The sequence below is a fragment of the Ovis aries genome, chromosome 11, assembly GCF_016772045.2.
Source record: "Ovis aries strain OAR_USU_Benz2616 breed Rambouillet chromosome 11, ARS-UI_Ramb_v3.0, whole genome shotgun sequence".
NCBI classification, from domain to species: Eukaryota; Metazoa; Chordata; class Mammalia; order Artiodactyla; family Bovidae; genus Ovis; species Ovis aries.
Window position 1 is genome coordinate 48202023 of NC_056064.1, and position 15851 is coordinate 48217873.

At 48.8% G+C, this 15851-nt stretch overlaps 1 protein-coding gene across 4 annotated transcripts in view; it reads right to left on the reverse strand.

Moving 5' to 3' along the window:
- The window catches only part of TEX2 (testis expressed 2), a 111088-nt gene extending 104222 nt beyond the window's left edge, over window positions 1-6866 (reverse strand). For all 4 annotated transcript variants that reach the window (XM_060395772.1, XM_042256179.1, XM_042256178.1 and 1 more), the window contains exon 1: window positions 6772-6866. The gene's annotated coding sequence lies outside the window, so the exon portion shown is untranslated. The remainder of the gene's footprint in view (window positions 1-6771) is intronic.
- Window positions 6867-15851: the final 8985 nt, after the last annotated feature.

Genomic DNA, 15851 nt, shown 5'->3' on the forward strand with positions numbered 1-15851 from the left:
CTCCCTCCCTTTATTCTTTCTCAGGGCCTGTTTTTTTCCCCCCCTCAGAGGAAGGAGACTTCCAGCTTCTCACAATTTAATGTATACGACACACACATCAGTTGACTTGTTTACTGTCTAGACTACATAATGTGCTGTGTGCCAGCAGGGAACACATCTGTTTCGCTCCCCACTGGATTTCTTTCCAATGCTAAGCACAATGCTTGGCTCCAGCAGACACTCAGAGAGATACTTGTTTAATGAATGATGATCGCTGTTCAGTCAGTCCTTTCAGTGGTAAGATTTTTTAATTTTGTATTTCCAGCCCCAAATGATACATACATCTTGGGGAACACTGCTTAAAAGACAACGTTAAGTGTAAGAAAGGACTTAAAATTGAGAAAGAGAACAGGCCAGCTTATGTCAGCTTTAAATAACAAACGTGAAATGAAACTTATGAAATGCATATTGGGATTCTCAAAGGTTATTTGCAGGAATAATCCTGCAAGGATTGGGGTGGGGCGGGGGGGTTTAAATCTCAAAACCTAAACAAGTTGAAGAGGGCTCCTATTGCCCTGTCCTGGTCTCAACTGTTAGGATAAGCCCGGGAGAGGCTCAGTGTGTCCAATCATCTCTTTAGGGGAAGCCGTTAGAACCAATCTTCTGGGCTAACCCAACAAAGGTCCCTAGGTTGTTTCAAAGCCCACCCGTCAGCCACTCCAGCAGCTTCTTCACAGAAAGGCCAGATTCTTCTCTCAACAGTCCTATCTATGCTCACAGGGCCTGGCCTGTGGCTTTTGTTCACCAAAGAAAAACCAAAGAGGACTTAAGTCTTCTGCAGCTCCCATAGGGTTCGTCCTTAAATTTAACAAAGTTCTCCCAACACACAGCAGATGTTTTAAAGGAGAACTCAGAATATAAACTGGGGTCAGTACACAGTAAGAGGCTGGGAATGTATGACCCCATAGCAAATGGAAATCTCACTTTTTGAACTGAGAAAACGTCCAGGGCACATGGCTTAGAAGATTTCAAAATGAGGCAGGGTCCACCCGATACAACCACAGAACTCACGATGGGGAGCAACATAAGCCTGAGCTCTAGTCCCAGCCGTAAGCCCTTGTCCTCGCTGCATGATCCTGAACACGTTACTTAACTCTGAACTTCGGCTTTCTCACCTTAGAAAAAGATTGACACTAGGGTCTACTATTCGTAAGGGTTTCCCAGATGGCACACAGGTAAAGAATCTGCCTGCCAGTGGAGACGAATGAGACTGGGGTTTGATCCCTGGGTCAGGAAGACCCCCTGCAGTAGGGAAATGGCAACTCATTCCAGTATTCTTGCCTAGGAAATTCCATGGACAGAGAAGCCTGGGGGGCAACGGTCCATAGGGTCACAAAGAGTCAGACACGACTGCGCATAAGCATTCACAGGGTGATGTGAGGCTGAGGAGTGGGGACCGTGCCTGGCACACATCAGTTCTCCATGAATGACAGTTACTCTTATTGTTTCATCACCTGCCCATGTTTCTCATTACAAAAGTACTAGCACAAACAGCCACCTGAGACTTCAGGAGTCCTTTCCCTTCAAACAAATCCTGAAATTCATAAACTCACATAATCGATGACACTGTATTGGAGGGAGCGGGAGGAGGAGACTAGGAAATCAAGTCCTCACTTTGAAGAGAACTTCAAGGTCCAGAGTAGGGGAATGAAGTGCCCAAGACACACATAACTGGAGAACCCCCAGGACGGCCAGCGGGCCTCTTAATACCAACTGCAGTGCTCTATGCACCTCACTCAGAAACTCAGGGTTTCCGTACTTGCCTCCGAGCACCCCTCTGATGAATGGGGCTGCACAGACGCGTCACACGATGCAATTAAGCATCACAAGGAGCCTGGCCAGAGGCAACATGGAATCTTGCACAAAACCCTGAGGTGCTTTCAAATTCACACGTAAGAGTATTCACATCAGCCCAGGTTTCCAAACTTCTCATAAGGATAGTTATTTTTAACTTGGGATTTGAAGTTGACAAAGAACTTAATGAACAGGCAGGGAGCTGTCTGTCCATGGCTGGTTAGCTCCTGAAGTTAATGCTTCTCACGGGGACAAGAGTCAGCCAAAGGACAGAGCTCCACACAAACTGGAAAATGTTCCTGCAGCCCACAGATTGTGGATTACTGCCTGGGCTCCGAGTGGCAAATCTTACAAGACGCTCCCTAGCTTTCTTCCAGAGCCACCTACCAGTTAACCTTACGTTCTGTCATTCGACAGCCTCACGTGTACATGTTCCTGGCTCACGCTGTAATCCTCACAACTACCAACAGAGAATGTACTAGTGTGGTTCATCTGGCCTAGGACCCCACTAGGACACCGTTATTTTATGTACGAAGAAAGGAAGTCCTGCCAACTGCAACTGTCAGACCTCAAAGATTTAAAAGATACTTTGGCTTCCCTGGTGACTCAGACTGTGAAAGCATCTGCCTACAATGCAGGAGACCCGGGTTCGATCCCTGGAGAAAGAAATGGCACCCCACTCCAGTACTCTTGCCTGGAAAATCCCATGGACGGAGGAGCCTGGTAGGCTACAGTCCATGGGGTCACAAAGAGTCAGACGCAACTGAGCAACTTCACTTTCACTCTCTTTTCTTTTCAGAAATGTTAAGATGAGACAAAGTGTATTGTCTTACGTTTGTGGAAATGTAAACACTGTTCCATTTTACAGATAAAGAAACTGAGGTATACAGAGAAAACAGTTTGCCCAAGGTCACAGAGCTAGTGAATAGAAGTACTGGGATATAGACCTGGTAAGTCTGGCCACCTTTTCATGGCAGTAAACTCAAATTTCCCAAGAGTCATGTGAATTACCCAAAAACATACCTGACAAAGAGGCAGGGCACAGGGCACTAAGACCTGCCCCGCCATGAGCACATCAACTGTGGCAATTCTCTGAACCTGACCTTCCACACGTCCAAGAAGGCACTGTGCTAGACTAGGATAACCTGCCTGTCTTCTTCTGCGAAAGCAACTGGTATACTACGGAAAACATCCATCTGGAATCACAAAGTCCTAGACTGAAGTTCTTGTTCCAGGGAATTCCCTGGTGGCCCAGTGGTTAGGACTCTGCTTTCACTGCTGAGGGCCTAGGTTCAATCCTTGGTCAGAGAACTACGATCTTGTTCCACCAACTAAGCAGCTTATGCCCTGGGCAAGCTACTGAACTGCTCTCACTTTCCTCTCCTGTAAATTGAGACTCTGTGTGTGTGTGCCTGCGCACGCCTACCCGCTCAGTCACTCAGTCGTATCTCTTTGCGACCCCATGTACTGTCCTGCCACGCTCCTCTGTCCATGGAATTTTCTAGGTAATACTAGAGCGGGTTACCATGTTCTACTCCAGGGGATCTTCCCAACCCAGGGGTTGAACCTGCATCTCTCATCTCTCTGGCATTGGCAGGTGGATTCTTTACCACTGCACCACCTGGGAAGTCCAACATTGAGGCTACCAGCATCTGTCTCCCTTAGAGGGCTGCTCAAGGACAAAAGAGGATATATTGGGTTGGCCAAAACGTGCGTTCAAGTTTCTCCATAAGATGTTATGGGAAAACCCGAATGAACTTTATGGCCAACCCAATATACACAGAGAAAGCAGCAATGGCAGAGCTGGAATTCAGCAAATGCTCTTTCTATACCAGCCACCTTTCGCTTTGGGACAGAATTAAAGAACAAACAATTTCTTGTGACCTCAGCAATTCCCCAGGGGGACACTCTGGTGAGAATCAGGATCAGATAGAAGAAAGCTGACCCTGAGGGCCACTCAGGCAAAGAAAATGAACTGGAAGCACCTGGAGGGCAGGGACAGCTGCCTGACTTCCAAACTTCTGAGTAAACTCATTGACAGAGGAAAAGGTTAAAAAGAACTTAACACCATCAAAGAGAGAAGGCAATGGCACCCCACTCCAGTACTCTTGCCTGGAAAATCCCATGGACGGAGAAGCCTGGTAGGCTGCAGTCCATGGGGTCACTAAGGGTCAGACACGACTGAGCGACTTCACTTTCACTTTTCACTTTCATGCATTGGAGAAGGAAATGGCAACCCACTCCAGTGTTCTTGCCTGGAGAATGCCAGGGACGGGGGAGCCTGGTGGGCTACCATTTGTGGGGTCGCACAGAGTCGGACACGACTGAATCAACTTAGCAGCAGCAGCAGCAACACCATCAAAAGACACTGATCAACAGATATGAGGATGAAGAGATACCAAATCTGACACAGAAAAGTAGTCTTGGAAGATCCAGTTTGATACCAAAAGTGACCTACAGCGGGATTTCCCCACTGTCCTGATTCATTCTTACGATAAGTAATATTCTGTGCATTTCACCTCTTTCTTTCTTCAAGAGCTTCAGAAAATCCTCATAAGTTATGAGCTTTGGGAGGGAAGGTGAGTCATATGGATGCAGAAACAAACTCCTGACCTGCCTTTTCTCTCCATCGTACCCAGAATGCCTCAAAGTTTCTGGCACATGGCCAACTCTCAACAAAAATTAGTTGAGTGAATATTTTTTGACTACTTGTCATTTCACTGGGACCAGAACTCCCAAACATCCTATACATTTATCTGACCTAAAAGACTAACAACAGTCTTTCCCACTTCTTTTCCAGACTCATCCCAAAACCATAATCTCTAATATGCAAACGATACACTCGGCAATGCTGTTTCTCCAATCCTCTCACGTGATGACTTTCTACTTGCTCTTCAAACCTCCAACAAGGCCTGGTCCCCTTAGTCCCACCAAAACCCCTGCACTCTCTCTTCCCCTTCCTCTGTCCAGCCCTTGGGCCACTAGGCAGTTGCCTCAATTACCACCATTATCTGAATCGGTTTGTTAATCTCCTTCCTCTCAGGCATAGCACCTTTCCTGGGGATAAAAGCAGGCAAGTCCAGTTCACCCACAGCTCTCCACCACCCACAACCCTGAGGCCCATGTGAAAAAAAGAAACCATATGGCAAAAATCCCACTCTACCCTCATCATCTCAGGAGGCTGTTTGTTTTACATAAAGTTTAGTTCAATCACCAACTTTTAGAAGAATCTGAAAGAATGCTGTAATGACTTAAGGGTTGGGTAAGAGCTAATAGGGCTTTCCTAGGGGCTCAATGGTAAAGCATCTGCCTGCCAATTCAGGAGACTCAGGCAGTTTGATCCCTGAGTCAGGAAGATCACCTGGAGAAGGAAAGAGCAACCCACTCCAGTATTCTTGCCTGGGAAACCCCATGGACAGAGAAGCCTAGCAGGCTACAGTCCACCGGGCCGCAAAGAGTAGAACCCGACTTAGTGACTAAACAAGAACAACCAGAGCTGACAAAAATGGCACTTTTGCTCTTTCAATACCTCCCTGGAGACCAGCTGCACTGTGTCACCCAGCTCTAAATCCACAAACCCAGACTTTCAGGAATTCCCTGGCAGTCCAGTGGTAAGGACTTTGTGTGCTCACTGCCTAGGGCCCTGGTTTGATCCCTGGTCCCAGAACTAAGATCTCATTAGCTGGGTGGTCAAAAAAAAAAAACAACTAAACTCTGCAAACACTCCCCATTCCAGAGTTCAAGGACCATTTGGGTCTCCGTTTTTCCTTATTGGCTTCCATATAAAAGTTACTCATTGTTTTCCTCCCAGCTTACATCAGGCTCCTGAAAGGACTCCTTTAAAGCCTTTGATGAAAACCATCAAAATGCGAAAGGCTGGTTCTTTTCAACGTCTGCGCAGAGCAGTCGAGGTGTCACAACCTAGAACTTCAAACATGAATATGGCAGCACTCTTGCCTTCATGGAGCTCACGCTTTTCCTCCAAATAAAAAAGTATGCCCTCCATGGGCAGCGTCTCTTAAAGACGGTAGTGACAAAGTACTTCACGGCTTTGGAGGAAGAGCGAGGGTGGAGACAGGCTTTGCCCTTACATTAGATGCCCTGCAACCATAACAACCGATGGTTTCAGTAACCATCAACCCACCGAAAGGCTAAGTTTTCCAAAAGGCATTTTCAAGAGGGCAAAACTCCCCTGCACCGACTCCCGCGTCAGCCGAGCGTTCTGGGGAGCTGTTCAGCCCATCTCTGATCCCACCGATTCGTTCCGGCGCTCACCAGCAGCACAGCCTCCGCCGTCACACCCCGCGCTCCGGGCAGGGCACCTGGCGTTAGGCCTCAGCCCAATGTCACTTGTTAACCTTCCAAAACCCCCGGCGTTCGGAACGCCGTCGTCTCAAGTCTAAGGCACGCGAACCACCCACTGCCACCCGCGATTTCCAAGAGCTGGCGAAAAACAACCCGAGGAGCTGAGAGCCTCTAAAAGATCCGCTTAAAAGTAACTGCGGTTCTCGACTTCCAGGCGTTTCGCGACGTGAGCGCCGGGGGAGACCAGAACCCGGGGCCCCATTCATAAAATCACAAGCTGTTTTCCCTCAGTTTGAGTGTGGACGGTGCTCCCCAACCCGGGCGGAGCCCGGAGCCCGTGGACGGCAGGCTGGGGGGCTGGCCGGCGGGCACCCCTGGCGGGGTCAAGCCCAGACCGCCCCACACCGCCCCCAGAGGAAAGAAGGGTGGGCCCGGGGGCCTCGCTGGTAGGCGTCCATGTCAACTTAACCTGGACCGTGACAGCGGGGCGGGGCCCTGGGGGACCGGACCCCCGCGCCCAGCCGCGCCAACGGCCGCCGGCCCCCGGACCCTGAGGAGCCGGAGCCGCCCCCAGCCCCGGCCTTCTCGGTGGGCGCTCCCTCCACCGCTCCGCCCGGCCCCGGGAGCGCTCACCCTGGATCCACTGGCTGCCTCATTGTACTGCGCCGGCGCCCGTGCTTCACGGCCGCCGCAGACCCCGCTCCGTTTCGGGCTCGGGCCGCTGTCCTGCCGGCCGCCCGCCCGCCCCCGGGGCACCGGCCACCCCGCCCCGCCGGCGGACCCGCCCCGCGCCCGCGGCCGCCGCCGCCAACCAGAGGGCGGCGGGGGCGGAGCCGGCCTCGCGCCAGGCCCGGCCAATCCAGCCCCTACCAGCGCCCCGAGAGCGGCCGCGGAAATGGGTGTGCGATTGGTCGGGTCTGTTAAAGAAGCCGCCGCCCACGGGGCTGGGGAGAGGGGCGGCAGCCGGGTTACCTAGGAGAGCCTGGGTTGGAAGGGATGAGACCTTCTGTTCTCTCCCTAGTCCGGCAGCTTCGCTCTTCCCAGCACTTTGCATTTGTTAATTTCCGCTTCCTGAAGTCTAGCAACAAGTGGGGGACAGAACCTGCCTCTGTCAGAAAGAGAAACTGAGGTCCCGAGGGTCTCCTCGCTTGGCACAATGACTGGAATTTGAGTTTCATAGGGCCGTCCGACACAAGTGTTCCCGTCCAGTCCCAGAAATTGACGTAAAAATTATCCAGCTTCACCCTGGAGAATTTTGTAAAACATTTAACACACATTCCATGTGTCTGAAATGCGCCTGGGGAAAATATGTATTTTTCAGCGCCCGTCCCCCGAGGTGATTCTGATGTGGGTAGTGTTGGTACAAAAGCCACATACAGGCAGTCACGTATTATTTCAAGTCCCTCGTGGCAATGAAGTTCAAGTGCAACTGCCATAAATAAAGATAAGCTATTCTTTATCCCCAAAACCAGTAATATGGTTGGGAGATTTGCTAGTTTGGGTGGAGGTCGCCTACTGAGAAACTCAGGACAGTTCCCTGAGTGGGTCATGCCAAGAACTGAGTCTGAAGGGCACCAGGCTGGGCTGAAGCAACAAGGCAGTCTTGTTCTCTAACTCTCTAGACAATGCTTAAATACTTAAATGGCAAAACACACCCTTCCTTGTTGCCATTACCAGGCCCAGTCATAACCCCAGGAAGGTGCCTGGGTTCCAATGCCATCCAGCCCTGCCCATTCTCCGAAACACATGCCTCTCCTCCTCCCGGGGTCCCGGACATCCATCTGACCCAGAAGCCCCTGCCTGAAAGTGAGCGTCTTCTGCCTAGACCCCTTCTAAGAGAAGCAAACTGCCTCCAAAGAACAACCGTATAGCTGGTGGTGGTGGTCATGGTGTTCTGGCTAGTTGTTTTGGTTTTTGCTGTGATTTCTGTGGGTGTTGTGTTTGCCAGGAACAGCTCGACACACACATTCATCAGCCTCATCAAGATTAAGTCTCTGGGTTGCAGACATCACTGCCTGGGAACACTATTTGCTTCCCTTGGCCCTTGCAAAGGAAAAGGAATTCTTGTTTTAAATACAGAGGGTTCCAGCCTTGGGTATCTGGAACTGTGCAACAAAGGCAGTTAGCACTAGAGAAACAGCCCGAAGTTCATCTTGGCCACACCTTAAAACCTCCACCATTTGGTGAGGGTGGAGTGGGCAGTGAAGGTGAGGGGGCCTGGAGCTGTACCACTGCAAGGGTCCTGGGGAAGCTGGCATGGTGTATCTCAGAGTGCCTGCCTCCACCTTCCTTGCCCAGGCAAAACCCTACATAAATATTAGGTTAATTTATATAGTGTCAACCTGACCTCAAGCTGGAGGCCCATAAGATCCAGCATGAACACGAAGAAGGAGCCCTTCCTTTTGAAAAGTGAGGAATTTGGATGCTTTGAAAAATAAACAAATGTATAATACTGTAATAATATTAACACTTTCTTCTACCTTTAAAAGATTACTCTGGGCCAACACTATGTCAAGATCTTTGTACCCATTAATTCATTTGAAACCTTATAAGAACCCTGTGTGGTAGGTGTGGTTGTTATTTTCTCCATTTTACAGATGCAGAAACAGAAGCTCACAGAAGATTGGGAATGTGTCCAAGGTCACAAGACTAGCTTAAGAAAGAGCCAGCCTTCATGGCCTCCTAACTGCCTGCTCCAGTGCCTGCCAAAGTGCCCTTCCTTCTTGCCAGAAACAGGACAGCTAAGTTCAAAAGGCAAACGAAGCAAACATCACTGCACTTCTCCAAAAGACAGTGTATTGAATATAGCAGCACTGCCTTGGAGTTTCAGTTCCATTGCTCTAATGTACCATCTGTTTGACCTTGAACAAGACATATCATTAAATCCCTGTGAGCCTCTGACTGCTCATCTATAAAAGGGGATGATGATAACAAATTCTGCCTGCTTGGACTGGCAAGAAAACCAAATCAGTAAATAATATATATGAATATACTTGTACTTTGAGCTTACAAATGAAAAGAGTGATGTTAGACCTTAGTATCTGTGACTCAGTAAAGTGACCAATGACAAAGGCCAGGGATTGTGATGCTAAATTCAAATATCAAACAAGATTCCTTACTTTGTCCCCCAGGTATCTATAGGAACAGTTTAGTACAAAGTGAACTAAATTTTTCCTACCTACAGAAGAGATAGAAGTCACAGAAATTCAAATCTAAGTTATCCCTCTGGCATCTGCCTCCCTTTACCCCTGCCCCCCAACCATCACCCAAGTCTCTCTTACAACCCAGGCTTCAGTTTAAGCCTACAGATTCCAGTATACTTGAATCATTCCCAATTGTGACATTTCAAGACAATCCTGATTTTCTTATGAAACTTAAAAAAAAATGCTCTAAGATTTTTACTGCAATTTTTTGACACTGCACTTCTGTCTTGGCAGGAGAAACGGTTATGAAGTACACAAAAACAAAAAAGTTGATCCACTTATACATGGAAAAAAAAGGTTAGGGACCCATTGTGCCACAAGCTGCACCATTAATGAACAATTACTGAGAGCTCCGTAAGTACCAACTGGTGTGCTCAGCACTGGAGATGAAGACAGTACTTTTTGTTTTAAGTGCAAAAATGGTGGGCTTTTGGCACTAGATCTAGCAGAGAAAGACTAATATATTGATAGACCATTATTGGCCTCCACAGAATTAAGCCCAAGAGCTATGGAGGGACATTTATAACCCCTGGGGAACCCCAATAATGTTTCATTTTTAAAAAAAAACTTTTATTGTTGCTAGCTTATATATTTATTTTTGTGGCCATGCTGCAGGACATGTGGAATCTGTTTCCCGACCAGATATTGAACCGGCACCCTCTTCATTCAGAGTGCAGAGTCTTGACCAGTGGACCACCAGGGAAGTCCTTGATAATGTTTTAAGGTTGACCAGATGAAGGCTATTGAGAAACCAGAAAGGTAATGAAAACCTAAGGAAGAGTGTTGTCTGCAGGGGCCAAGTGGGGAGAGATCTGAACGTATACCTTGGGATTTGGAAATTAGAAGGTTACTGACCGTGCTCAGATGCTCAGTCACGTCTGTTTGTGACCCCATGGACTGTAGCCCTCCAGGCTCCTCTGTCCATGGGATTCTCCAGGCAAGAATACTGGAGTGGGTTCCCATTTCCTCCTCTAGGGGATCTTCCCGACCCAGGGATCGAAACTGCTTCTCCTGCATTGGCAGGTGGGTTCTTTACCACAAGTGCCACCATCCCAAGCCCAGGAACTACTGCTTCAGAAGGTTACTGAGGCCACTGACAAAAGCCGTGTGGGTGGGGCTAGAGATGCAGACTCTCGCTAGAGCTAGACTGAGAAGAAGAGCCAAGAAGAGAGAATGAAGAGGCCAGGCAGGACAGGACCGATGGGACAGGGTCCCAGGAAGCCCACAGGGACAGGGAAGAAGCCCTTGGGGAGGAAGAGGGTCTGTTCTTCCACCTAAGCTGGATGTAGATAAGAATGGGTGTGGGTGCAGATTCATTCATAGACGGAGGGCAGGAAGTTGAGGAAATTCCTGCCTGCTGGTTTCTATTATTTTCACTCTAAAGTGAGAAACGAAGTCGTCTCTTGAGAGTGGGTGGGAGGTGGTAACCGGGCCTTGAGGAAAACAGTGAAGAACTGGAAAAGCCACCAAGAGGAATGAAAGAGGGAGCTGCCAGATTGAGAGGGGAAATTCCTGACAGCCCAGGGCCCATGCATTTGAGGCATTCCCCTTGTGGCTCAGCTGGTAAAGAATGCACCCACAATGCGGGAGACTTAGGTTTGATCCCTGGATTGGGAAGATCCCCTGCAGAAGGGAAAGGCTACCCACTTCAGTGTTCTGGCCTGGAAAATTCCATGGACTGTAGAGTTCATGGGGTCGCAAAAAGTCAGACACAACTGAGTGACTTTCATTCACCATGACAGGGGTTAGATGTCAGGGATGGTTACGTGGGGCTCGGCAGCTGGGTCCCGTGTGGAGAATCCAGAGTGAAGAATTTACAGGGTCAGGAGCAGGAGAAACTCCAAACAGTGCAAGGTATAGACGACAGATGGTCGCAGTGATGGATCGTGGGTTCTAAGTTGGATGGAGATAGAAGGAAATCTGCGGCGGTGGAGGTAGGGGGCTGCTGCCGGACTGGAAGAAACATGCGGGGCAAGAGAGATGGGAAGAACCAGACATGGTGTCAGTTTGGAGTGGGATGGATTAGGTGAGATGTTCAGAGAAGAGCAATTCTGAGTGATGACAAGGTCAGGTCTGGCCACGGAGTTGGAGTTTCTAAACACACTCGACTCCTGGATTGTCCCTGGTTCCTTTTAGGGAATGATCTGTGGCTGTGTGGCCTCCAGTGCTTTCTGTTCACTCTGCACCACTCTCTGAGATGATGGAGGTGGGAGAGCATCCTTCTCTCTCATCTGGTTTTCCTTCTAAAATAAAAACCTGTTAATGAACAGAAGGACTCCCACCATCGTCATGGAGACAAGAGCATTTGCAGGAAGGGATGCCGGTGGGAAGTCTTCCGGGGCTTTAGAGGTGCCTCACCTGGTGGGTTGATGTACTTGTGAATAATTCCCAGTCATCAGGGAGTGGCAAACAGCCAGCTGATGTCGATTATATATTTGCTAATTAGCATGTAAGACATGAGGTTATTAAATATAAATGTCTCAAAGCTCTGTCATTCTAAGGGGAGGACCAGTAGGGGAATGGTGGCTTCTAATTGTCGTGGAACAGAGCTAGAGTGGACTTCTAGGGAGAAATCCTGACCCCTCCGTCCATTTCCCTGCTGACTCTCTGCCCACCCTCTGCTCCACGCAGAGAGCAAATCCATCACACAGCATTTACTCCCTCCCTTTCTTCTAACCCGCCATCCTCGAAGACTTCCAACGACTGGATCTTCTACTGCACTCCAGCACAGGAAATTCAATCTCTAGCTTGTACAGAAGCACCCTGGTGCACAATTTTAACTCCCAGAATGAAGGGTCAGCCCTGCAGCCAACAGGTGCTGGCCTCCACTTCTGTATCTCTTTTCCCCTTAAGTAGCAGAAGTGGGAGGACTCAGCTGGCTTTTGTGGGGTGGGGGATGCTCAGCTTGTAGTTTGTGGGATCTCGGTTCCCTGACCCAGGCCATGGCAGTGAAAGCCAAGAATCCAACCACTAGACCCCCAGTGAACTCCCCCAGCTGGCCTTTTAATGACACATGTGCGCGTGTGTTAAGTCGCTTCTGTCGTGTCCAACTCTTTGCGACCCTATGGACTGTAGCCCGCCAGGCTCCTCTATCCAGATTCTCCAGGCAAGAATACTGGAGTGGGTTGCCATGCCCTCCTCCAGGGGACTTTCCCGATGCAGGGATCGAACTGGTGTCTCTTATGTTTCCTGCATTGAAGGTGGGTTCCTACCCTAGCTCCCCCTGGGAACCCCTTAATGACGTACACATCCACACACACATAGGGGAAGGTTGTTTTCATTTTGAAAACGTGGTTTACATACCCTGATATAGAGTAGCTAGAAGTCAGTCAGAAATATCCACTCCCAATCAGGTTAAACAAAATGAGAAGCAGTAGAACTGCTAGCCTCTGCCATGTCCATGTGGCTGCTCTGCTCAGCATCTGTGTGATTCAGAAGACAAGAATGGTCTATATTTGGGTAAGAGCTTAGGCAAAGGAAGTGTTTCAGTCTGTTTTGGACAAGGTTCCCCTAAAAGCAGAACTTGAGACAAAGCTCACATTGCTCAGGAGCACGAACCCAGGGAAGATACCCAGGGCTCAGGAACCAAAGCAAGGATGGGGGCAGAGGCATTTGATCATGCATTACTGGGGTGGCCACTGTCCGGGCTGCTTGATTACGATATACTAAGAAGCCCTGAGAGAAACATGTTAGGATGCACCTTCTAGGATAGGGGAGACCGGGGAGGCATTTATCCAATGGTTTCTGTCCCCATTGTCGAAGACCTATGCACAGGGATCTGAGCCCTGCTTCCAGGGAGTGCTGGCCTGGCATCGAGTGGGTGGGCATCAACAGAGATGCTCTGGGTATGATCCAGAGACAAAACACTTTCAGATTGTACCTGCTGGAATCTGGTAGGAGAAGACACAGAACTGGCCACTAGAGTGGTGGCGGAAGATCTCCAGTGGTACATAAGAGGTTTCCAATCCAAAGCCCAGTTTTTAAACAAGGTTTCCCTTGTGGCTCACTGATAAAGAATCCACCTTCCAGTGGAGGAGACACAGGTTCCATTCCTGGTCCAGGAAGATCCCAGATGCCATGGGACAACTGTTGCCCCTGTGTGATCTACAGTCTGCAACCAGACAAACTGCCTCAGTGAGAAGCCTGCATACTGAAGCTAGAGAGTAGCCCCTGAGCACCAAAACTAGAGAAAAAAGCCTGCACAGCCATGAAGACCCAGCACAGCCAAAACCAATTTTTTTTTTTTTAAAGAGAAGAACATTCCACTGTTCCAAAAAAACTTGTCATCTGAAGTTAGGCTGGATGGACACAAGATTTCAAATGTCTTTTAATGTCATTATAACGTTCTCTTTAGGGAAGCAGCGTTAGGCTGGTGGCTTTGGGGTCATTTGGACTGGTTTCAGGGTTTGCATCTGTCATTTCTGAGCCATGTGACTTTGGAAAAGATATTGAACTTCCTTGAACTTCCTTGAATTGTTTCCTCATGTATAAGTTGGAGATATCCATACCATATGTTGTTTTAAAGGTTAAGAGTATGCATAAATCCTTAGTGTAGCATCTTTTCATAATAAGTGCCCAATTAATGGAAGCTGTTGCTTTTTACTCTAGGGCAAATTCCCAGCCATGGAATTTATCATGTACAGGAAAACAATGGGGTGATATGCCTAAGCCTCAAAAATAGAAGTGAAAGAAGCTATCACATGGATGCAGGCAATGAAAAAATGTCTAATACTATGAAATAACCAAACAGCTTTTATCTACAGTGGCTAACTATCTTGGAGCTTCCAAGAAAGCTCAATTTCAGATGTTCTCTTGTGTTGATGTTCAGTTGTGTCCAACTCTGTGCGACCCCACGGACTGCAGCATGCCCGGTTTCCCTGTCCTTCACCATCTCCCGGAGTTTGGGCAAACTCACGTCTGTTGAGTTGGTGATGCTATCCAACCATCTCTCCTCCTGCCCTCAATCTTTCCCAGCATCAGGGTCCTTTCCAATAAGTCAGCTCTTCACATCAGATAGCCAAAGTATTGGAGCTTCAGCATCAGTCCTTCCAGTGAATATTCCAGGTTGATTTCCTTTAGGACTGACTAGTTTGATCTCCTTGCTGTCCAAGGGATTCTCAAGTCTTCTCCAACACCGCAGTTTGAAAGCATCAATTATTCTCTTGTGTTGCCCCAGTACAAAAACGCCTGTTTGAGGGGTGGTCACCTTGACCTTGGATCAAAAAATAGCATTATGTGTACATCCCACTAGGAAGGGGATCATCAGTCCTCCAGTTTCTTTTGCTCTACCAATCCCTGGAGTGTGGGAAACACAGCTCTTCTTTTAAAAAATGTTTATTTATCTATTTCTTCGGGGGATCTGCTCATATCAGGGATTGAACCCATTCTCTTACATTGGCAGGTGAATTCTTTACCACTGAGCCACCTGGGTTTCCCCGGTGGCTCAGACAGTAAAGAATCCACCTGCAATTTGGGACACCTGGGTTCAATCCCTAGGTTGGGAAGATCCCCTGGAGGAAGACATGGCAACCTCCTCCTATATTTTTGCCTGGAGAATCCGCAAGGACAGAGAAGCCTGGAGGGCTACAGTCCATGGGGTCGCAAAGAGTTGGACACAACTGAGCGACTAAGCACAGCACAGAGCCGCCTGGAAGCCCTCCCTTTACTCTTGTAGGAAGACTCCCGTGTCCTCAGTCTCTCTTTCTCTCATCACACCAGCTCCTTCTTCTTTCCGTCTATGGTGCACACACACGCCCCAGGCCCTTACGATGCTCTCCTGGTGATCTCAGTCATGAGGATGTGTAAGCTGCCAAGAAGAGATTAGCAAAGGCCCTTCACCCTTACAGAGAGCGCCTGCTCAGTTCAGCCAGAGGAAACTGGAAACACTCTCATCAGGTCCCTGGGGCGCACAGGCAAAGAATGGAGCAAATGCAGACAGAACTGCCTACCCACTCATCCTCAAAGCTAAGTCCTAGAGTTATCTTTGGGCTAGAAAATGATTGGCCTCTTTCACAGTATCCAGGGCCCCGCTAAGTCTCCTGGAGAGGACACCAAGTCTCTTCTTCTGAGAACTAGCGCTCAGCTTCTGGTTTACTAGGTGCCTTTGATAGCCATCATTTCAGTTCAGTTCAGTCACTCAGTCGTGTCTGACTCTTTGCGACCCCATGAATCGCAGCACGCCAGGCCTCCCTGTCCATCACCAACTCCCGGAGTTCACTCAGATGTCCATCGAGTCAGTGATGCCATCCAGCCATCTCATCCTCTGTCGTCCCCTTCTCCTCCTGCCCCCAATCCCTCCCAGCATCAGAGTCTTTTCCAATGAGTCAACTCTTCACATGAGGTGGCCAAAGTACTGGAGTTTCAGCTTTAGCATCATTCCTTCCAAAGAAATCCCAGGGCTGATCTCCTTCAGAATGGACTGGTTGGATCTCTTTGCAGTCCAAGGGACTCTCAAGAGTCTTCTCCAACACCACAGTTCGAAAGCATCAATTCTTCAGTGCTCAGCTTTCT